This window comes from Mustela nivalis (genome assembly GCF_964662115.1).
Source record: "Mustela nivalis genome assembly, chromosome: 10".
Taxonomy (NCBI): Eukaryota; Metazoa; Chordata; class Mammalia; order Carnivora; family Mustelidae; genus Mustela; species Mustela nivalis.
Genome location: NC_139029.1, coordinates 73688664 through 73711821, shown reverse-complemented (window position 1 = coordinate 73711821; position 23158 = coordinate 73688664). Strand labels below are relative to the sequence as shown.

Sequence of the window (23158 nt, the reverse complement as noted above, 5' to 3'; positions counted from 1 at the left end):
ATGTCTCGGCTAGAAAGTGGTCAAATGAAGAGCTGAATAACAGGTCTTTCCTAAGTATAAAATCTGGGCCATTTCCTCTACACTCTGCTAATTCTCAAAACAATAGTGAATCCTAGGAGAAAAATCCAGCCCAGCGACCATCTGTGATCCATTTCTTCATCTCCGAATGATCCTGCAACTTACAAGCTGTAACCCCATTGTACTAGCCAGGGTCTTTACCCACCTCAGTAATATGTACCTTGATTACCCAAGCAGAGGACACTGTGCTCTTTCCTACTATCTACTACTGGCTCTTTCAGCCTTTTCGGAATTACTCAGTGGCAAAAGTTCAAAAGGTTCTAGGATAGCTTCTCTTATGCCAAGGTACAAAGTCTGAGCAAGTTCAGAACCTAATCGGCTGACTAATATTTGTTCCCTGAATTCTTTTTCTCTAACTGGGATTTTTTTAAGAGGGCCAACAAAACAACACAACACACACATGGCCCCAACTTTTAGTGAAACTGCTGAAATTCTCATCTATTTTCTTCTGCTTCAGCACTCAGCTCACACTCACCTGTCCATAGCATGCTATCAACCTCCTGACAAGTCAAGAAACAAAGCACATATAAAAAGGTGATTAAGAACCTTGGCAATGCTGAGACCTTAGACCCTTGTGGAGACTGAGGGAGGAAGTGAGTGCTCTTATCCTGTTTCCAAAAGACCTGCAGATCATTTGCCCTTGCCCACCCCTTCACTAAGGAGCACATTCTGGAGTTGTAGACTGTAGAGACCAACAGCTCCACGTGTAGCTTGGGGGTGGGGGGAAGGAGCAAAGATTCAGTCCCAACCATCAGGCATGCCCAGTCTAATGACGGTTTAGTCCTGAGGGGTCTCAGCATCCTTTTAGGGTCCAGCTCTTCCTTGGCTGCCCCCTTTTACCTTCTCACAGTTCCTTGCTTTTCTGGACTTGTCAACTCTCTACCTCTTTTCAGACTTAAAACTTTTTCCCAAAGCACTGCCATTTTCCCCCCCCCACACAAAGTACATGGTGGGAGGGAAGCATGTAGCTCAAAACTTCCCTTACTTCTCTCTCATCTAAAAAAGACCTGTCAATAATTACCATGTTTTTGAGGATACAATTCTATTTTAAAATACACTTTGGTATCCCTGCCTTCATTTTTGTTACTCATTATGTCTCCAAGAGCCTAGAAGGAAAACCTCTGAAGGAAAAGGAAATTCTTAAAAAAAGCCAAAGGAAACATGCTGAAATTAACCTGCATGGATCCCACAGTGTACAGTTTGGATAATACATACAACACTCCTGCACCCGCATCAGTCCCAGACCTGGTTCCTAACAGCCACAAGGTCTAAGTATCATATCATATTTTCACATTATTAAGCTATTCTCCTGCACCTTCTGTGTTTCATAGAGAAGTGTTTCTACCTTACACCTGTTGAGAAAAAAAAAAAAAGAAAGAAAATTTTTAAAAATTAAAAAAAAAATAAATTACCACCTCATAAGAAGAGAAAAAAATACACTCTCCAGTAGGTACAAACCATGCCACAAGAAATAAAATTGATTTTGGAAGAGTATTAGAAGTTCATTTTGAAAATCTTCTCTCCCTAAGTACGACAGTCCATGGATGATGATGGCAACATCATGAAAGCTATTTTGGAGGATCCAAATTAAGTGACAAGAGATAAATTCTGTGAGGACTAACAGGTGTGCAGGAGGAAATGACAAACTCTTATCTTAAATGATGTTGCTTATCTTTCTTCATCTCAAAAAGAAAAAGACCTTACCTTGGTGGTTAAAAATGTTTGCCACAGATTTCATTGTATGAGGATTCTTGGTCATAATTACAGCTGGATTTTGCAAACAAGGAAAAGGAAACTGACAAGCTGTCTGGTTAGCTAAGAGAGTGCCTCTCTGTACTAGCAACTTCCACACCAGTGTCCCTGTATGTCTGCACTTCCAGGGTGGCAATGCTACAGGCTTTTCTGTGAATGAGGTCTCTGGCACCCACACTCACCTCCCAGCCTCTGCGAAACCTGGGTCATGGCATTCAAGGAAGATGTCCTGAGAGCCAACTGGCTGGCTTGATTGGCATTTACCCACAGAGGGTTATTAGCCATTTTCAAGGAGCCAGAGTGTCATTTCCCATGACAAAAATGCAGTAGAGGGAAACTTGCCCTGCAAATGGGACGAGACTGGGTGGCTCAGTGGGTTAAAGCCTCTGCCTTCAGCTCAGGTCATGGTCTCAGGGTCCTGGGAGTGAGCCCCACACTGGGCTCTCTGCTCAGCAGGGAGCCTGCTTCCCTTCTCTCTCTGCCTGCCTCTTTGCCTACTTTTGATCTCTCTGTCAAATAAATATATAAAATCTTTAAAAACAAACAAACAAACAAACAAAAAACTTGCCCTGCAAGACAGTTTAGGGTCCCTTCTAGGAAGCTGTCCTTTCATATTTATGCTCTTTAAAATTGCTGCCGAAAGCACTGCTTAGAGCACCCCACAGCATGACTTAGAAGACCCCCTACAAAGCTGAAAGATAGGGCCGGGGTGATTACAGGCCTGGGCTGGTACACCTTGCAACTCAATGCTTCGGTTTCCCCAGCTTCCAATCACATATACAGATTCACCTACGCTGTGCAGAATTAGTAACTTTACATGGGACCCTCACGTGCCCTGCCTTCCACCCCTGAATTTTTAGAACTGCTTTTTCAGGGAAGAATCATTATCACTGTGTGAGAAGAACCAGTGGAGTTCACAGATGTTAAGTCGTTTTCTCAAAGCAGCAGCAGGTAACGGAGCTAAAACTCACCCTGGGTCTGTTCTTCCTCCTTTTAATTGAAGAGTGGGTGCATTTTGGCTGTGGATTTATTATTCTGTGCTTACACAACTTTTACTCAGAAGAATCTTACTTTTCAAACACAACTTGTAGTGTTCCCTCAGCTGCATCACGTTACTTTATCACTTTGCCAAATGTCTGTAAAGTGTAAATTACAAACATGTATTTTGCAACAGGCCAACTGATTTTAAACCCCAGCAATGGAACGCCATACAAATTAGGTTAAATACGCTCTGGGCTTGCAGCTGAGTATTATTTCATAAAATAATAAATAAGATCCACTAGTCAAACTGTGACAATGAAATCTCATTATATTTTTTCCAAGTTTCCCTTCTCATACTTCAGTTAGTATGCAAATATGTAAGTAAAGTGGGCCACGGTGGCTGATGGGCAGCAATTTTAAAGAGCATAAATATGAAAGGACAGCAAAAAACCACAAAAGTTTGACTAAATGCAAATACCTGTTCACAAGTTAAGAGTATTCAAAATGTTCCTGGCACACACTTAACAATGGACAGCCTTGGGTTATTTATTGACTGTTGACCGTGATGAGCACTGAGTAGACTAAATACTGTCCTGTAAGACATTTTTCTTTGGAAAGCATGTTTTGTCTATTTATCTTCTGTAGTGAGTATTTCTGCTTCCTTATTTAAAAAAAGTACTTAGGGGCACCTGGCTGGCTCAGTCAGGAGAGCATGTCACTCTTTCTTTCTTTCTTTCTTTCTTTTTTTAAGATTTTATTTATTCATTTGACAGACAGAGATCACAAGTAGGCAGAGAGTGGCAGGCAGAGAGAGAGGAGGAAGCAGGCTCCCCACCGAGCAGACGAGCAGAGAGCCAGAGAGCCAGAGAGCCAGACGCAGGGCTCAGGGCTCTATCCCAGGACCCTGGGATCATGACCCGAGCCCAAGGCAAAGGCTTTAACCTACTGAGCCACCCAGGCACCCAGAGCAAGTCACTCTTGATCTTGGGGTTGCAATCTGAACTCGACGTTGGGTATAGAAATTACTTAAAAATAAAATCTTTCAAAAAATTTAATTCTCGGGGCACCTGGGTGGCTCAGTGGGTTAAAGCCTCTGCCTTTGGCTTAGGTTATGATCCCAGGGTCTGGGGATTGAGCCCCGCATTGGGCTCTCTGCTCTGTGGGGAGCCTGCTTCCTCCTCTCTCTCTGCCTGCTTCTCTGCCTACTTGTAATCTCTGTCAAATAAATAAATAAAATATTTTTTTAAATTAATTCTCTTTAGGCACCCATTTAAAAAATAATATATTGAAAACCCAACAACTTAAAAGAATTGGCCCCAACAAGTCAAATAAATATAATGTTCACTACCAAGAAAATAATGTTTTTAAAAAGGATTTTAAAAATATATAAACATCTGTACACATCTGATGGTAGCAAAATATATGAGGTGATAGGGAATGAGTCACACTCATCACTGTCTATTGAATATATGAATTCTCAATGATCTATTATAATGGAGTCTTAAAGAAAAAAAGGCAATTCGTGAATAAGTTAAGGTGACAAAATCGGATAGTTGATTTTCATTTCCTTTCATTTGCCTGTAATGGAATGGGCATGGCCAATTGCATAAAAGAGTAACAAAATGCCTAGAAAATCCAGAAACATTACTATAAACTTTTGAAAGATTATTCATCAATGTTTAAACTAAAGCAAATTCTAACCACTTTACATGTCTTGACTCAATTATTCCCGACAACAACCCTATGGGGTAGAAATTAGCACTACCTCTGTATCACAGATCAGGATACAGACGCAAAGATACTAATTTGTCCAAAGTAACACTGTTAGCAAATACCAGAACCTGGGCAGCCTAGCTGGCCAGAGTCTACTTCTAACCAACACATTTTACTACCAATAAGGCACAATTGGATTGGGCTTGCTTTTTCCAGCATGAAAGTTCATGGCGGAATATTCCCATGGGTATGGCAGATGAAAGCCTCAGAGTTTTTCCTCTTTGCAGCAAAAATGCTTTTCAGGGGTAAGAGACCCTTAAACATGCAACATGCAACCCTGCTGCATGTTGCTGAAAAAAAGGAATACTGAAAAGAATGGAAAAGCCAGGAAGAAGAGCTGCTTCCCTGCCTTGAGTGGAATCCTGGATTGCAAGGCTCCAGGACTGCCTGCCTACGGCACAAATGAGTTAGCAAGGGAAAGGAATGCAATGAACCCCATGTACTTTGATCTTCCTGAAGCATTTGATACAGTGTCCCATGAAATCAGGATCACTAAATCAACTCAAACTTATGTGGCAACAAGAACCACACAGGCATTAAACAGGCTAGAAAGAAAAACACTGGCTACATGTACTAGTATGATGAAGAAAAGAACGACAAGGAACAGTGTTCAAAAGTAATTCGGAAATCACTCATTCTGTTATAATCAAATGTGCACATAACATTAATTTTGGAGGTGTAAAAGGCCAAATGAGGACAAGCCGACCGAATCCGTTAAATTAACAGAGGTGAAGAAAAGCAAAATCAGTTTCATTTTTGTGCTCCTTTTAATTTTCAGGGAGGGGCTAGGATGTCCAATGGGTACCAACCACCTCTAGACCTAAGATGCCAAGGCTGGGCTAAGTAAAGTAAGCAGTGGCAAACTGGGTACGTTTAGAATTTGGGGACTGTAGGTCTGAATTTCAAAAAGCATGATCCTCCTATTCCACACACCACCAGTGAAGTTCCATGAGAAATAATATTCCTTTCAACAGGAAGATTTTGTTAGCAAAATCCAAAGAAACGAAGGGGCTCGAAGGCTGAATTTGGAGGTCAGATGAAAAAGTCAGTGGTGTATATATAATCTGGCCCCACTACAAATATGCCACACAAGCAGAAGGTCATGAGAATGGTTTGCAAAGACACGGCAGGATAAAGAACAGCAGAGAAGGAAGAGAGACGAGAGCGAAAACTTGGACTAACATTATTTTTCTAAGCATAAATTATAATATTTAATTTCTTTAATGTTGAGAAATTGCTTTCTCCCTTGGTAGAGCTCTTTGCCTTCCCAGCAGAAATTATACTTTAAACGTCAGTAATTGATTTAGAACTCAAGAAATGGGAGTAAGAGAGGTCTGTAACACTTGGGGGAAAAATGGCTTAAGTTCAGGCTGGCTCCCAGGAAATGTACAAGTGAGCAGCATTTCATTCAACTCCTAAGAGACTGGACAGAACTGGGAGCCCTCTAGTCACCCTGCCCCAGGCAGTGAACTCTAGAACTCATGCTCTGAGAGATCATCGATCAACCATCACCAAGGAATTCCTACATATTCCATTTCCTTCTAAATAAAGGGGAAAAGGCAAATGTAACACAAAGACATAAAGAGTAGAGCCACACTACGTTCTTCATATGTACAGGTAAATGTATGTGAAAATGACCAAGTTGTGAAAATTATCTTACCCAAGCATTGATTAGTGGCCCCCTCCCACGGCTTAAAAATTATTCAAACAATAACAAACCTACAATCGGGCTCCATCCCCCATGTCCCAATGCCCACAGGACCTAGTTAGTGCTTGATCTGGCTGCACTCAGACACACCTGCAGGGCCTTATAAACACGGCCACTCAGCCCAGGCCCCACACCATCAGAATCACTGCTGGGAGTCGATTTGTGAAACTGTCCCTCTGAACTCCCAGGGAACCCTAAGGTGCAGCCACGCTGGGGAAACCTCTACTGCATTCTACTCCTTTCTTCACGCCACGACCAGAGTTGCTGAAGTCAGAGTCTGAAGCAAGCAATGTCTCTTCTCATGAACCTTTAGTGGAATAACCTTCCAAGGCAATGGAATGAAGTCCAAATTCCTTAACAGGACACTCCATGCCCTCTGAAATCTGTCCCAAACTGCTTTTCTGCTATCCTTTCTTCCCACATCTCTCCTTCTGGCAGAGCACCAACCCCCAAACACATTACATGCTGCTTTTGCATCTCCATACTTCACCGCCCCAGTGTCCCCTCAATCTGCCACCCTTTCTCTACCAGTCAGCATCTTTCACACCATTTAAGGCCCTGCTCAAGTTAATTTTCTGAAGTAGTTTTGTGTGTGTGAAATCTTCTCTGATTTTTTTTTTTTTTTTAAGATTTACTTATTTGAGAAAGAGTGAGAGAGGGAGGGAGAGAAAGCCTAAGCAGGGTAAGGAACAGAGGGAGAAGCAGACTCCCTACCAAACAGGGAGCCCAACGGTGGGGGTAGGGGGGGACTTCCATCCCAGGACCCTGGGATCATGACCTGAGCTGAAGGCAGACGCTTAACCAACTGAGCCACCCAAGTGCCCCTTCTCTGATCGCTCCAATTAAAAATCAGTCTCTCCTTCCTCTGAGCAAACATCCAAAAAAATATAGCTCACGTAGGAGCTATCACATATACAGTGGATGCTGTGAGGAACTGTACTGCACTGGCCGCACGCCAGTGTCCCCGCTGAGAGCAGGGGCATCCATAACTCATGTTTTATACTGAGTGGACAGATCCAGGTTCCAAGTGTAGTTCTTTTCGGTACAACCAGCACTGCAATCCTTAGTGTAAGGGCCTTTTATTTAGTAGGTTATTTAAACACACTGTGCCTCAATTTTGTAATCTTTGAAATGTAACAATGATAAATGATATCCACCTTCATGACTGAAGTGAAGACAAGGCATGAAAAATGTCTGGCTCGATATGGACCACCTAAAAATTCACCGAGAGGACAGCTTTTCATTACCGTTTCTTATTCATTTTTGTTTCCTAAGCTACAGGAATGAACTGCAGGACACAGTGCTCAAAAAGCATTTGCTTTCAAATAAGCAGTGATTTCTTAATGCCCTTTCTCCTTACCCAGTTTTGTTCTGTCGTGAAGGGTATTTCATAATATTTCTATTGACAAGTCATCTCTTACTCTCCCTTTCCTCCTTCAAAAACGATTGTACAAAATTCTAACGAACAAGCCATGTCAGTGTCCCTCCTACTCCAGCCTGACTTTCTGCTTTGAACTACAGTGACTGCCTGCAGCCACAGTGTCGCTACCCAGAGAATCGCCTGCTTCACCCTGACAACAAACAGCACTTTGTAGGCAAACTGGAGGCGAGCCCAAAGTAGGAGGGGGGAAAGCCAAGGAAAAGGAGTTTAGGCCAGAAACAGAGTTGACACCCACACGATCGTCCGCACTGTAACACAGGTAGAAGCGAACAGGAAAGGAAAGACATTCAAATCAACACAAGCCTTCCCTAGTACTTCCAAGCATCCCCCTTGCCACTCACCCATGGATGAAGATTATGGCCACAGCTCACACAGGCCACGCCGGTCCCCTCACTGCCTGACACACGCAGCTACTGTTGTGGACAAATGACTGTCCTGTCCAACGGCACCTGCTTTTCCTCAAACCAGGCACACTGCTGTTACTATCCCTGCCATCATTCCCCCTGGAGATGAAACCCAACATGAACTAAATCCAGGGCCACACCATAAGGAGAAGCCAGGGCCAACACCAGCTCTCAAGTCCTCAAGCTCCAGATGCACGGACCTCCCACGGCCTTACAACCAGTGTGGAAAGTGATTTTCAAAATGTTCTCAGAAGCACTCCAAATCCACTAGTTGTAAAGGTAAAGGTAAAACCATTTTTGTGCTCTTAAAAACAGTTCTGGTGCCAGGAGTGAGGGCTGTCAGCAGCAGTGAGGCCCGGATGGCGGCCCTGAGGAGGATCTGTGGGGTGTGCTGGCAGGCCGGTCCAGGACGAGCTGCGGCTTTCTGTTCCTGGATGGAAGCGGCCTCCTGACAACTGTGTTCATTTGGTTTGGGGAGGAGCAACTGGGGAAGGGGCAAAATTGTCATTCTTTCTTCAAAGCCAATCTTGATCCTAACTTTAAAGCAAAGGTAATGTGGGAAGCAAAGGAGTTTCTAAAGCAAATCTGCAATCCTTCCTGTGACAGAGTGTGAGAGGCAAGAATGTGGTCCTCACAAGCACAGATCCTGAAGCCACCAAGGGCCTGGGTTCCCATCACTGCTGGGCCACTGCTGGTGTATGACCCTGAGTCCCTCAGCTACTCAAGGTCATGGGGAAGTGCAGCCAGACTGCAGAACTCAGCTTCAGTGCCCTAGGCTACACAGCGAGGGGGGGGGGCGGTCAGGAGCAAATGAGTTACTCCATGCAAAGTGCTCCAAGCAGTGCCTGCAGGCGTGAGTACTACCTAAGTGTGTCCTATTATTTCCAGAATGGCAGTCCTCTCTAATATTGGGTTCTGCAAGTGTATTTTACAAGAAAGTTCAAGAAGACTTCTCATATAAATTTGTTTATCCATAATGCCCCAAACCAGCACAAAGATTATTTACAGGTTTCACTTCCTGATAGGATCTTCCAGGATTTCCATCTGTGGACTAGAGTCCCTGGAAGACCAAACGTGGAATTTGAAGAATTCTTCTTCTTCCCAGCAATAGTGCAAGGAAATCTGCACCCATTCTCTCAATACTGCAAACTGACTTCCATAATGAAAAACAAAAACAAAAACCAAAGACCTTCATTGCCTTAAACAAACTAATGCGGGGAGGGGGGGAGAGCACGCATTTTTAAAAATGCATTTTTTATTCTGAAAATGCATTTTTTATTCTAAAGTTACACCAGCTGAGAGGGCCACGGTTCAGCTCACGAAGGGAGGACAGTCCTATGGACTGGAATAAAACCTGCTGAGGAATCAAAAGATTTGATGAAAATGCTGAAATTCCAGGAACAATGTGCTACACTTGGGATGATTAAGAGAACAATGCTATTAAAAATCCCGTCTCAGGCTAGGTCTAGCCTCAGCTACTAAGAGGGTCTGCTCAAGTAACCCCTCCTCTCTGAGCAGGCGTTTGTACAAAACACTCACGGAAACGAGGAAGGCTCTTCCCCAGAAGAGCAGATACAGCTGAAGGCGGCTGCACTAGTGGCACACAGCAGGGGTCTGAGGTCGTGCCCTGCACAGGGGCACCCCGCCAGGGAGCAGGGGCAGAAACCCAGCCTCCGCGGCTCCCCAACAGCGCGCCGACCGGGCAGATGCAGTCGTGCGGCCGCTGACTCCATCCACACAAAGGGACCGTGGGGGCCGCTCCTAGTCGTGCGGCGCACAGCAGCCCTCCACAAGCAAAATAAGCTGGTGTCCAGAGCCCCATGGGAGCTGGGGGCTGCCGGGCAGACCCCTCGGACGCGGCTGCGGTTTGCAGCGAACCCAGCCAACTTTCTGCAGGCAGACATTTGCCAGCTCTCCCGGCTTCCTTTTGGTTATCAGCCGCTCTGTAGTCTCTTCTTTCCTGCCTCTGTATGCTCCTTTCGGAGGGGAACCCTTTCCCTTCCTTTCCACTCCAATTCTCCTTTGCAGGAGCCACAGCACAAATTAACGCGCTCCCAGGAGGAACGGCAACATAATGGCTCTCTGCCCACCCACATGGATTCTATCCTACTTCTAAATATTTACCGGGTCACAATTCTCTTTCTCCTGTAAGGACTCTACTTGTCTCGCCCTCTGCTTCCTATTACCCCAGATCGAGTTTGAGATACAAAGAAATGCTCCTCTTCCTTATCTTCGGAGGGTAGATGATCTTTCTTTACCTCCAACTGGCGCTTACCCCTCCTTTTCTACTCCTGGTCCACCTGCCCCCTCTGCCCCATACCCAGGCCTCCATGCCTCATTCCCAAACTATGCGTTTGTCACTGAATCTACTACTCCTCAAGCAAGATAAGGCTTCAAATGCATTCATTCCAGAAATATAGCATAACAAATTTAAAGGGCATTAATTGTCACCATTATAAGTATGGGGCTTTGGGGGATTTTTGTTATTGCTGTTGTTGTTTTTCTGCTTTGTGTGTGTATGGGGGAGGGGGTGCAGAGAACAATGAAATCAAGTTCTGATCTGTTTCCATTTAAACTGATTGTCCAAGGGTACTGCACTTTTACTCACATCCCAGGCTTCTGTTTACTTGGCCACTAAGCGCTCTCTATCTCTAAGGACCTAAAGCTTACAGGCTTTAGGTATCCAGCCCACAAAGCCATTTTGTTTGGTCTGTAGGAAGTTCTCATTTAAAATGTTGAGTTAGCCAATCTTTTAAAATCAGGAGATTTTAAAGTAATAATCCAGCTTTCTGGTTTACAGTGAAAAATCAGAAGATCTGGCAAGACCTGCCCACATTCCCATATGGCAACAATTGGCTGCTGAACAGATCAGCTAAACAGAGCCCCTTTAGACAGACCTGCACTTTTTAGTTCAGCCCATGTCTACCCCACTCCCTTCTGATCACCCTACCCGGAGGCTGAGGACCAGCTGCCACAGATCCGTCCTCTGTGAGGCCCACTTGAGGTGGTGCCTGGCGTTTGTTTTGAGACCCTAGGGCAGAGCTGGCCTCCCAACACTAAGGCTCCTTCTGGTTGGTGCAGAAACTACAGATAGGATTACAAAGTTTCGGCTAGGTACAGCATTTGCCATGCAGAAATAACGTATAAGAGAAAGAACTAAGAGAGAAGAAAATGTACCATAATAGAAAGACATCTGAAAAGAACTAGGTTAAAGAGAGAGAAAAGCATCCCTCCCTCTCTGGGCGTGTGTGCGTGGGACTGGGGTGCATTTGTGCAAGCTGTATTAACACCACAGACCATCTTCTGACTTGTACTTCATTATTGGCTAAAACGTTAGTGTGAAAAATAAAACCGCTGAAGTAGAAAGTCTAACAGAATGAATTCACTCCCTTGAAATGATAATACTTGAGCAGAATAAATCTATGAATGGAGTATAAATATGTGATCTAGGTATATGGATAGTGACGAATTCATTGTTTATTTACAGGACACAGATAGGATTCTTTATTGTTTCCCTGCATATGTTTGCTATGGCATGAGTTTCTCAAGCACTTGGAGGCAACCCCTTATAAACACCAGCTATGTCTGTATATATTTACGCACAGCAGTTGCTGTAAGGTCACATCTCCCGAGGAGGAGTAAATTCCTACGACATATACCACTACAAGTGGCACTCCATAGCCAACACTGGTGACAAGAGAACAGACTAGAAAAGTCACCAGAACAAGTGATTTTAAAATACCCTCTCTGTTCCAGGATCAACTTACCCTCAAGTGGTTTTACGCTGGCTTGTATTTTTGAAAACGCTGTGCACTGGTGAGAACACTGGCCCCGAAGCCTGGAGACCCCAGTGCCACTACGCTCTCCTCTTAACCGCCTGAGGTGCCAGGTTCAGATCTCATCCCTGAATGAGAAGCACGACCCAGACAGGTTGGAAGGTCCCTCTATACCTCAAAATCCCACTCTCTCTCTCTCTGTTTTTTTCTGCCAAGAATATGAATAGGTATCATAAAATGAACAGAGAGAAATCAAAGAGAAATGAGAACAGCAGATAAGAGAACGGGCTTTGAAACGACAAAAGTAGCTTCAAATTCCACCTCCACCATCTGTTTTTGTTCATTCGTTTGTTTTTTGCAAACCACATAACCTCTCAAGCCTCAGTTACCTCATCTGTAAGGTGGGAGTAGTCCACTTTCCACTCAGGATTGCTCTGAGGATTGAATAAGAATGCATGTAAATTCCAAGGCAAAGGTTTGGACAAGCAAGAAATACCTAATAAACAGTTATTAGTATTAATTTGGGGTATTCCAAAAATTGTCCAATTGCTTCTTGACCAGCTTAAAAAAAAAAACCTAGCTATATCTGATAATAAATTGATTATAAAAGCTTATTCGGTAGGGTAGCGTCATGGATACCATTTTCCAATGAATTTTAATTTTCAAATACTTCTCAGAACTAAGCTTGGAACAATCAGTGATGGTACTTCACGTCTGATGTGCTGGGCATAAGTCTGTCCTGTCTCCATTGCATGAGATCTGGAGAGGCAGCTTTCTGGTGATCAACATCCTTCAGAGAGAACGGCTGTCTTGCACTTCCTTTCTTCTCCCGCTTTGTAGAATTCACTGCAGTGTTGGTAATCTGTTGACGCTGAGATTTCAGCAAAGGAATTTATGGGTTGCTGGGGGAAAGTGAAGCCCTCTCTGGCAATGTTCCTAACTATTACCAGCAAGCAGAAGAGGAAAAGAAGGGTTTTAAGAAATGTTCATAATGGAATCTAACGTTGACTGCGTGAACCTGGCCCAGCAGGAGATGTCCACAGGTGAATACGGACGTCTTGAAAGCCTCAGAGCAGTGGTAGTTCCCAGACTTGATTTCAAACTAGTAAAATCCAAAAGGAAGACTATCATAAAATTGCCAGGGCTTCGGTGACCAAGAAATGACCCGAAAAACCACACTATCACCATTCTTCACAAGAGGAAAAAAATTAATACCTCAAAGTAGGAAGAACCCAACATTTTTTTAAAGACCTTTTGAATTGAGGAAACACAGCATTAAAATCAAAACTGAAAAGCTGCATTGTCATCATTATTTTCTTTCCCCATAGGCTAGGGCAACTCTCGCCATGCGCGCCCGCTGGAAACAGATTTCCAGTTGGCCCCATTACGCCATCCAGTGCAGGGCGCAGCACCTCATGGAGGCACGAATGGCCACACTGTGAACCATCCGGTGTCTTGGTCATCACCTTCCAAGGATACAGATGTATCCACAGAGCTCCGTGTCTGTCTTGGTAACTAACTGTGAGCCTGTCAGCCTCCAGTGTTTTGAAACCTTTCTGAGAGTGTCTCAGTCAGTATCCAGCCTTTGGGTACAGCTCTGTAAGACAGTGGTTCTCACTCTCGGCTCTACATATGGAATCACTTGACGGCAGAGAGAGCTCTTTTCAAAATGAAACTCCACACCCAGAGATTTTGATTCAACACCTGGGGCTCAAGTAACATCAAAATATTCCCCAGACTGACTCAGATGAAACCCAGGCAGGGCTGAGGAAAACAGGTGCTGTATTTTTTGACTTCACCCTGGATTTCTGTATTATAAACCTGTAAGGTGCACCTCTTCCGGTGTTCCTTCAGGGGACAAACATGAATGGAGGGAGGGCCTGCCATGAGCAAGACACTAGGAAATCTGTGGAGAACAAGACAGATATGCCCCTGCCCTCATCACGCTGACAGAGAACCGGAGCAAGAGAAGAGGCAGGCAAACTACATTCCGGTTTCCTGGGATTTGGTGAACACTCCAGGTTCCTCTGCCCTTTAGCTTGTGGTTTCACAGGTTTCAATAACATCTCCCTGTCTTCTTCCCAGATACCAAAAATCCCAGTATTTTGATCAGGAAAGCAGACAGGCAAGGCCCTGTCCTTTTGGAACTTCCATTCCAACAGCAATGTCTACATTTTCTAGGTACCATTACATTGGTTGTTCTGGCTCCAGTGTCTTTCCCAAAGTCAGGCATCCCAGCTTTGAACAAAGATCGTGGAAATTCAAATAAGATTGTTTTCTGTTTGGTTTCCATGATGGCTCCCCCCCCCCAAAAATCTTTTTGATAGAGCTTAGTGTTTCCTGTCTTTTTTCATCGACAAGAGCAAGTTGGGACAACACTGTGGAAAGTGTTTTCAAAGTCCCTTCCTGGGTTTGCCACCAAAACACCACCCTCTGACAGTTCCATAATTTCTATCTTAGCACCTGACCTCCTACCGCACAGAGAGAAGCTCACCGGCAAGTCTTCTGATGACTCACATACCCTAATATGGTTTCCCTGGAGGAAATCCCCATTGGTTAGTTATTTCATAATTCAGAAGAGCTTGCTGTCATCTGTAAACCTAGAAATTCCACTGTGTGCTCCTTCTTTTGGATCAATTATGTAAATAAGGCCCGAGGGACCCACTGTTTACACACCTCCAAGCAGAGGAGAAATCTTTCTAACCTTAGCTTTTATTTGTGGTCTTTAAGGCGGATGAGTTCTAATGTCTGCTCTGTCACTCCTGTGTAAGCTATAGGTAGTCACATCACCTCCCTGGGCCTCGATTTTCTTATCTATGAAATTCAAGTGTTGATACCTTCAGTAAAATTCTACCTTTCTATTCAAACGGAACATCACATCCTTAATTCCAAGGTGACTTCATGTTTGATACAGCCCTTGATAGGATAAAAGGACAGTATCTAAGCGTTTTCCTGTATTTTCTTCTCTCAAGAAATCTCCTATCTCACAAACATCCCCTCTTCTCTCAGGAATATCCCTCATCTCCAGAGGACAGCTGTTCCATGTGGACCAGAATGGAAGGGAGAGTAAACAGACTGATCATCTGTGCAGGCAACATACCAGCAAGGGATAGGGGCACAATGGACATTTATGACAAAGAAGGTGCACGTTAGCTGTGAGATCTAGGATTTTGTTCTAGCGCTCTCAATGTTGGATGGCTACCATCGCAAACAAATAATTTATTTAAATCTAGTTTGTTGGATAGATCTAGAACATTTAGAGAACTTGGCACTAAGTTCTCTCTGAACTGCCTGCTTCAAAAGACATCTGCGCATGGTGATTTCCTAATGTCATTTCAGAGATGACATGTGAAATCTGGTAAGTATGCAATCATACCAATGACAAGCTAAACCCCAATTCTGGGGGAAAAGGCTTGTTTCTAAGCCCCAATCCCCTTTCCTTCCCAAATGTAAAGTTGTCACTAATGAAGTTATCTTGGGCATATTAACAAAAAGAAAAGGAAAAAAAAAAAGCTTGGCCAGAGTGGGAACCAAGTCCATGTGTTTTTGTTTTATTTTTTTCCCAGTACCACTTATCCTATTTACCTCTTCACAAATTTCAAAAGCAACTCTGATCTGGCAAGCTTCAGATTTGCACAGAACGTTAGAAATTCTCTTCCAGATGTCTAAACAGAATTACAAAGACCCCAGAGGATGGAGTACAGATTTCAGAATCTTGCAACAGACTCAAATTAATTTCAAAAGGGCATCACAGGTACAATGCAGTTTGACCACAAACACAGATTTCTCAGGAGCTCCTAAACTAAGGGCCAATCAATCCCTAGAATTCACTTCCATCACTCAGCATCCCAGGTCCAGAATAGGACTAATAGTGCCAAATTACTGGGTTGTGAACAGTATTAATACAAGTGGCTACAAAGCTTTTGGCAAAGTCATCCTCTACTCCTCTCTCACAGGATTAGAAGGCAGAAGAAAGATTTGAAAATCTCAAAGACCTTCAGACTGGACTAAAATAAATAGGATAGCACCAAATATGGACAAAACCCAAAAAACTTCCATTTGATTTCACACACATACAAAAATCTGCCCAATGAATACAGGGATACAGCAGCTCACACAACAGAGTGTCAGGATGTTTTGACTATTTGGACAGAATTTATACATGGATCTGTACTAGCTACGTGCTATTTAAAAAAAAAAAAAGGAGTTTTGTGAGTATAAATTGCAGTAATCAGATGCTTATGCCTTGGTTTCAGTAAATAGTGGTCTGACTGTACTCTTTGTTGACCAGAACATATTTCAATTATTGCATTCAATTCCAGACACTGTTACCCTCTATGAGAGAAGCTGACAGATAAGACATCTAGAAACCATGTCCCACACAGGATTATGAAAAGAAGTGGACTATTTTGCACTGAGAAAAGGGGAAGGATACATCATACTGTCTTTGTGAAAGATGTCAAAGGGCTGTCCTGATGATGTGGGAAGTTTCCAGGAGGCAGTCTTCAACTCAAATAATTATCATACATAGTTCAAAGATACAAGAGCATGTCCTCATAAGTACAGAGTTCCCGGTTTCTAAGGATGGTTAAATAGAGGCTGCCTAGCAAGTGTGAGAATTTACTAAAGAAGTTAGACCAGGACCTCTCAAATTCCAATTCTGAGTCTGTGATTCCCCACCTACCCAGTATTTCACTGCCGTGGCTCATCTGCCACGATCCCTTGAAAATGCCCCTTTCCTCTGATTATGTTTTGCCCAGATCCTAATCACTTCAGGCCTGAGCACAGGAGAAATCTCCTAGATTGGCTTCCCAACCTTGACATCCCTCCTCACACATCAAGAACCACCTCGTTCAAGGCCTATTCTGAGATGTAACTTCACTTCATGGTAACCTTTCTGGTTAGTGTTAGAGCATGGTTTCTCAACCCCGGCACTACTGACTTTGGAGTGGGGGCTGTCCTGGGCATGGCAGGAGGGATGTTCAGCTACTATCCATTAGATGTCAGTAGCACCTGTCTCCCAGCTATGACTCCAACCCAAAAAAAACCCCAAAAAACAACAAACAATGTCTCCGGACATTGCCAAATGTTTGCTGGGAGGCAAAATCACCCCTTGTTGAGAACTACTCTTTTTGAGGCAAATGATTAACACCACTGACCTGTGGTTCAAGTTTTCCACTAACTAGATTCTCCCCACCGTCATCAGTCATGTTCTCTGCTCTAGCCAGGCAAACCTATTTACTATCTGTGACTTGTGACAAAGCTCATTGCTTCCCCTTAATACATGCTCCTTCCCCTTTCCCCAAAGCACACAACACTTTGTTCTGGCTCCAAAAAACCCTTTCCATTCCACTATTCCTTGACATTTAGAAAAAAATAATCCTTTGCTTCTGGTGGTGTCCTCACCTGTACCTGTCTTACTGGTCCTCTATTTGTAGACGAATCCTCTCCTTCCTTGTTAAGGAACCGCAGCACCCACTCTGTTTCTCTGTTTGCTGCTGGCGCTCAATAAATACCGATTGGTATTTCTTAGAATGGCAAACATCAGCTCCAATTACACATGGAAAATACATGAAATCCCTTACCATCTACCATTTCAAGAACATCTGTGATCATGAATACACAGTCTGAACAAAAGTTTGACTTTTTCATACATAGTGCCAATCTACCTACCCAGCTGGGATTGAACCGAGTCTAACTTCCATCATAGAGCTATCAAAACAATTCAGCTACTGGGGCAGGACAAACACATCAAAATATTGTGAAATTAATCAAAAAAAGCTCAGCACAATATCAATGTTAAGGGGAAAAGGCCAAGTTTTGACCAAGTTTTTTTAAATTCTGTAAACCTCAACAAGGAGGAAAAGATTCGAAGATGGCTCCATACTTCCCCTGTTCCTTGCATCATCCACTAACAGAAGAGACTGGGGGACCTGGTCATCTAAGGACAGTCTCCGCTCCACCTGCTAATGTGTTAAGTTTTAATCAACGAAGTACACACATGCACACCCTCAATAAAAACGAGACAAATCTAAGATCAAATGTTCAAATACAAAAGTAAACCAATGCCAATTCATGATTTGGAATCCTTCCCCGCCTCCCCCCCCCCCCCAGCTCCAGGGATTACTTATTCATTTTATGGGAGGCTCCCTTCCTAACCTACAGAGATCAAACACTCCAAATTGACTTTGCTGGATCCTTACTTTAGCTCATCTCAGAATCTTTCCTCTCTCTCTTTGGCATTTTAAGTCTTTCAGTCAACTGGTGTGGAAGACAGGAGAAGCGACCACTCTAGCCCTTTCCTAGCTGATGGTAGGTGTTTGGTCAGTATTTGTGGACAATAAAAAAGAAATGTTGTCTAAAGACCTCATTTATCGGTTATGGTGCAGGTTTCTTCCCACGGGTTAGTAAAAAGCAGAGGTCCCAGAAGCTGTGGGGGGAAGGTCTGAATCACTGTCATCCTTGGCACTTAAAAGTGCCCTTTGGTTGTTTTTGAGATAAACAGCTCTCACCATTACTGCAGACAGCAATGCCTTGCCTATCGAGACTCTTCCAAAGTCCAGCAGAGAACACAAAATAGGTGCTCAATAAACGATGCCGGAGTGGAATTTTATTATCAGAGCTAGGGAAAGTTCCCAGGAGTCAGCTCTCTCCTTACTCCTGTAGCTCTTTCAAAATAGGTCCTCAGAGCTTTCTCTGCTTAACAAAAAATATTTTTCAAATTCAAGGAAGAGGAAAGGAGAAACTCCGCAAAGCAGAGGAAGCCATGTATGAGTCCAAGAAGCTCAAGTTGGGCCCCGCAGTTGGCTAGGACTCCCCAGTATCTATTCTCCATCTTTCTGCCTACCTCTTGAGTGCTCGCTCCCTATCACCTTTGCGTTTCTTTCTTTCCTGAAACCATACCCCCCACACACACCTTCTGCCACACAGCCCCCCAATTGCGTGCTCGTTGGGACCACAAATCCCCACCTCTTCCTCTACAGCAGGGACCTACCTCTCCTCCCTCGAACCTGCAGCAGCTCTTCTTCACTGCGGCTGGCTTTTTAAGAAACACAAAAACAAAAAACAAAAAACAGCCCACCTAAAGCCAAAACCCTAATTTCTTTATCCCTAAAGGATACCCCAAATTAGGGGGGACATTAAGAGGAAGGCCTCTATCAACCCTCCAGGAAGCAACTTCCCCCAACCCTCCTTCCCAAGCCCCTCGCCAGGATACGAGCAAGAAGTCCAGTTCCCAAGTGCCCACGCCTTCAAACAAGCTAGAAGCGGATTATACCGGTACCCAACCCGGAGATGGCCCGCGGCGGGCAGGGTGCACCTGCGGGCCCCCAGCTCCCTCCCTCCGGCGCGGGGGGCGGGGCGCTGCCCTCATTCCCCGCCCAACCCACCCCGCGCGGGAAGCAGGCGCGGGGGAGGCGTTTCGGGAGAAGTTAAAGGGCTCACCTTCTGGGCTCCGGGCCAGCAAGGCCAGACACCAGACACCCACCTCCGGGAGGAATCGGCGGAGCCGAAACCGGGTCTCCCCGCCCTCCCGACTGCACGGACGGGGGCGAGAGGAGGGAGCGCGCGCGAGGGGGAGCCGAAGAGGGGCAGCCCGCACCCTCCTCTCCCGGGGTATACCGCCGCCGGCCCAGGCGTCCGCGGCGCTTGCCGCTCCAGCTTGCCGGGAGCGGCACAATCTTCCGGGCCGGAGCGGTCGTAGACGGGAGACCCGCGCGCCGCCCGCGCGCTGCCCGCGTCCCCCCCGTCCCCGGCCCCCGCCCCTCGCTGCGAGTTCCCGGCCGCAGCCTCAGCGCCCGCCGCGGGGCAGGACGCCTGCGCCGGGGAAGGGGCGCGCTTCGCCTCCGGGGCGGCTCCCACTTGCGCGGCCCCGGCCACGGCCCCGGGGAGGCGCGCACCAACCTTGGGGGGCAGCCCGAGCAGCCTGGCCGCCGAGCCACGGCTTATGCTGAGGCGGGAGGTGGCGGCATCACCTGCGGCGGGCGGCGGCTGCACCGGGACGCGCCGGGGCGGCGAAGGCGCGCGGCGCCCTGGACCCTGCTCCCGAGGCCCCGCCCGCGGCTGCCACCTCGAAGCGCGGCGGAGGAGCCGGGGCACCACGGGCGGCGGCAGCGGCGGCGACGGGAGCAGCAGCACATGACTCTGTAACGGGGGGAATTAGACAAAGCGTAACATGGACTCCGGGCCCGTGCAGGCGCTGCAGCTCCGGGACCAACCGCAGCCAGCGAGCGCCGCGACTGGCTCGGCCGCAGCCAATGGGGCGGGCCTGGGCCTCCATGTGACAGCGAGCGCTTTCCCCCGGCCGCCCGGCCGCGCCCGCAGCTGGCCAGCCTCTCCGGAGGGGGCTGCGCGGCCGGTTAGGTGGCCCAGGATCCGGGACCCGCGGCTAGAGGCTGCCAGACGCCAAGCAGGTGCATGGGGCGGGGAAGATCGCTAGTCGCCGAAAGACTTACCTGTCAAGCGCCTACCTGAACACGGCGCCGTGCCAGGCAGCCGCTGTCCCCTGGCAGGAGTGGGGCAAGGTCAGCAACCTTCGCCTTTCCTGGGTCTATCCTTTTGACTCAAACTCTGATATTAAGACCTAACGTGAAAGGCAATGAAATGGTAGGGGGGGGGGGGGAAGTTGCGTAAAAGTCATTTAAGCAGCTTCCAACCCAAGGAGAAAGTACTTGCCTCGGATCTGGGGCAGTCACAACTTTATCTTGGCACGAGTAGCTTCCCAGCCTCGTTTATTCCGTCTCTGCTATTAAAGATACATTGGAGAGTCCGTTCTTGATTTAATCCGACTCTACTCTTTTTTTTCCCCATTCTTTTTTGCCAGAATTGTCTTGTGTCTGAAGCAGACAGATGAAAGGTTGTCCTCTGCAAAGAGGTGTTTTCCAACCTGATAGTTTTCCCTCTTGTTTTTGTTTTAAAACCGAAATGGATTTCCCTTCTTTCTCGTGGGTGGGGAGAAGCAGGAATAAAGAAATAAGGCCGGGGGAGATTTGGAATTGTTGGTTTATAACAAAGCAAATGGTTCCAGCCAATCCTTCAGTATCTCCTTTTGTCGGAATCCACCCTTTTCTGTGAACAATGGGAAGTTGCATCTGGATCAGGATCCCTCCATGTCCGCGAATGTTCGATCAGCATTTACTCAGTGTTCGAGTGTTCTTTGTAAACATGCTACACAAAATGCGATGGGGGTACTCAGGAAGGTGTGTGTTCGGATACAGCAAGGCCTTAAAAATAATGGTTTTCTAGGGTTTCAGGAAGGGCTTGGGAGAAAAGAGGGGGATAGAATGGACCCTAGCATAGTAAGCCTTTGTGGGTCAGGCATGGAAAGTGAAGAAGGGCAGTCCTGGCAGAGAAGAGTATGAACAGAGGTCCAGAGCACGCTCAAGGGACTGTTCTAGACTAGTTACAACATGACACCAGATTTTGAGCCCTTCTGACCTCTGGCTTTCTCACTTTCCTTGCCCCGCCCCTCACATGCTAGCAGCCTCTCCTGTTCCACACACCCAGCCAAGAAGGAGGTGTGTGGGCAGGGGCTGTGTGATAAGTGATTTAATTACAGTACCAGATTTGCTCATCTGGGAGGTTAGAGCAGTTTTAAAACTGTTAACATCTAGTGGTGTAATATTTTGATTGAAAACACCCCATTATTATAACTAATTTGGAATGTTTTGCTGTTTGTAAAAACACTTTGTTCCATGTTTTGATCTTCCCTGGGCTTTAACCCATGATTCTAGATCTGAGAGAAACATGATTTCAAGATTGGTATAAATTGAGAAAAAAAAGTAATACTCAGAAAACAGTCAAATGTGGACAAACAGCTATTCACACATGATATACGCATGAGTATAAATTGGGCAAATCCCTTCGGAGGACAGTTTGGCAATTTTGGAAAAAATAAGTATGTATGTGATTTTTGACCAGGTAATTCCACATCTGGGAATTTATACTTCAGGCTTATATATGCAAAAATGATGTAGTTCAGAAATATTTACAGCTATATATAAAAACGTATGTATAGGGATGTTTGTTGTAGCATTGTTTGTAATAACAAAAACACGTAATAGTGTGTAAATCTAGTAACAGAATCCCAGTGGAAACTATTTAAGCAAGCTCTGCTAGATCTGTAAGAGGAAATTGTATGTAGCCACCAATAAAAGTAACATAAATCTACTTGTACATGGATGAGTGTCCAAAATCTGTAAGTGAAAAAAGCAAACCGCAGAACAATATAGGTAGCATGATCCCATTTTTATTTGCATTTTTTGTCTCAAACATACATGTTATAAAACACATGCTTAGTGGAAATCTGGAAATACATATAAAAAGTAGTTAACAATGGTTGTCCCTGGATGTGGTATCACTACACCCATCCACTTTCTGTTACAAGGTTCTGTGTATTTGCATTGTTTTCATGTTGGGCACATATTATTTTGATAACAAGGAAAATAATAAAAACATTTCTAAAAGTAAAATTGGAAAAAAAAAAAAAAGTAAAATTGGCAAGAGCTCTACCAAGGACAAATAATGAAAGATCACTCTGATGGTCCAGGATGTAAAAAGTTGTCTGCTTCCTTTATACCCCAAGGAAGACAAATAGGAAGGGGACAATAGAGGACAAAAACAGATTTGACATTGGATTCAAAATTAAAGAATGTGACAGAAAAGGAATCTGCGGCTACTCCACATATGTCTATGGGGATGGGGGTGTCCACAATAAAGTTTCAAGGAAGTTCTGTCCAGTAAAAACTTACAGAGAGAGAGCACTTACTATCATTGGCTGAGTTGTGATGGTCAGGAATCAGGAACTTTTCTAGCACTGGGTAAATCACACTAATCACAACAACCCATGCAGAGCAACCTGGGCCGGGCACTGCTCTAAGTACTTTACATATGTTTCCTTCTGGTCCTCATAGCAACCCTAGAAGATAAATACTCTTCCTATCCTCATTTTTTAGGACTGGAGACAAAGGCCTGTAGAGGTTACGTAAATAGTTCAAGTTCACAAGCCTGTAAGTGGCTCTAGAAGTAAGCAGCTGAACTACCCTCTAAAGGGACCCTTTGGGATAAAGACAATTACAAATGCATCTCTTTTTAGCAAGTATTGTAATTCTAGGTTGATCTGTGCTTACCTAAACTATATTACTTGGCATGCCCTGAGGCACTCAGTAATACTGAATGAATGAATGAATATTTGACTTTCCTATAGAGAAGAATAGACCTCCTTGCAGGAGTGATTTTGCATTTTTTT

General features: G+C 45.1%; 1 protein-coding gene across 12 annotated transcripts in view; it reads right to left on the bottom strand.

The window, feature by feature from the left end:
• LRRC8D (leucine rich repeat containing 8 VRAC subunit D) overlaps positions 1-22510 on the bottom strand; it is a 123320-nt gene extending 100810 nt beyond the window's left edge. For 3 of the 12 annotated variants that reach the window (XM_082688615.1, XM_082688614.1, XM_082688608.1), the window contains exon 1: positions 19816-21104. The gene's annotated coding sequence lies outside the window, so the exon portion shown is untranslated. Of the gene's footprint in view, positions 1-18907; positions 19167-19195; positions 19250-19356; positions 19723-19815 lie in introns of those variants that run through there. The other 9 variants (XM_082688610.1, XM_082688616.1, XM_082688620.1 and 6 more) reach the window with 8 other exon arrangements.
• Positions 22511-23158: the final 648 nt, after the last annotated feature.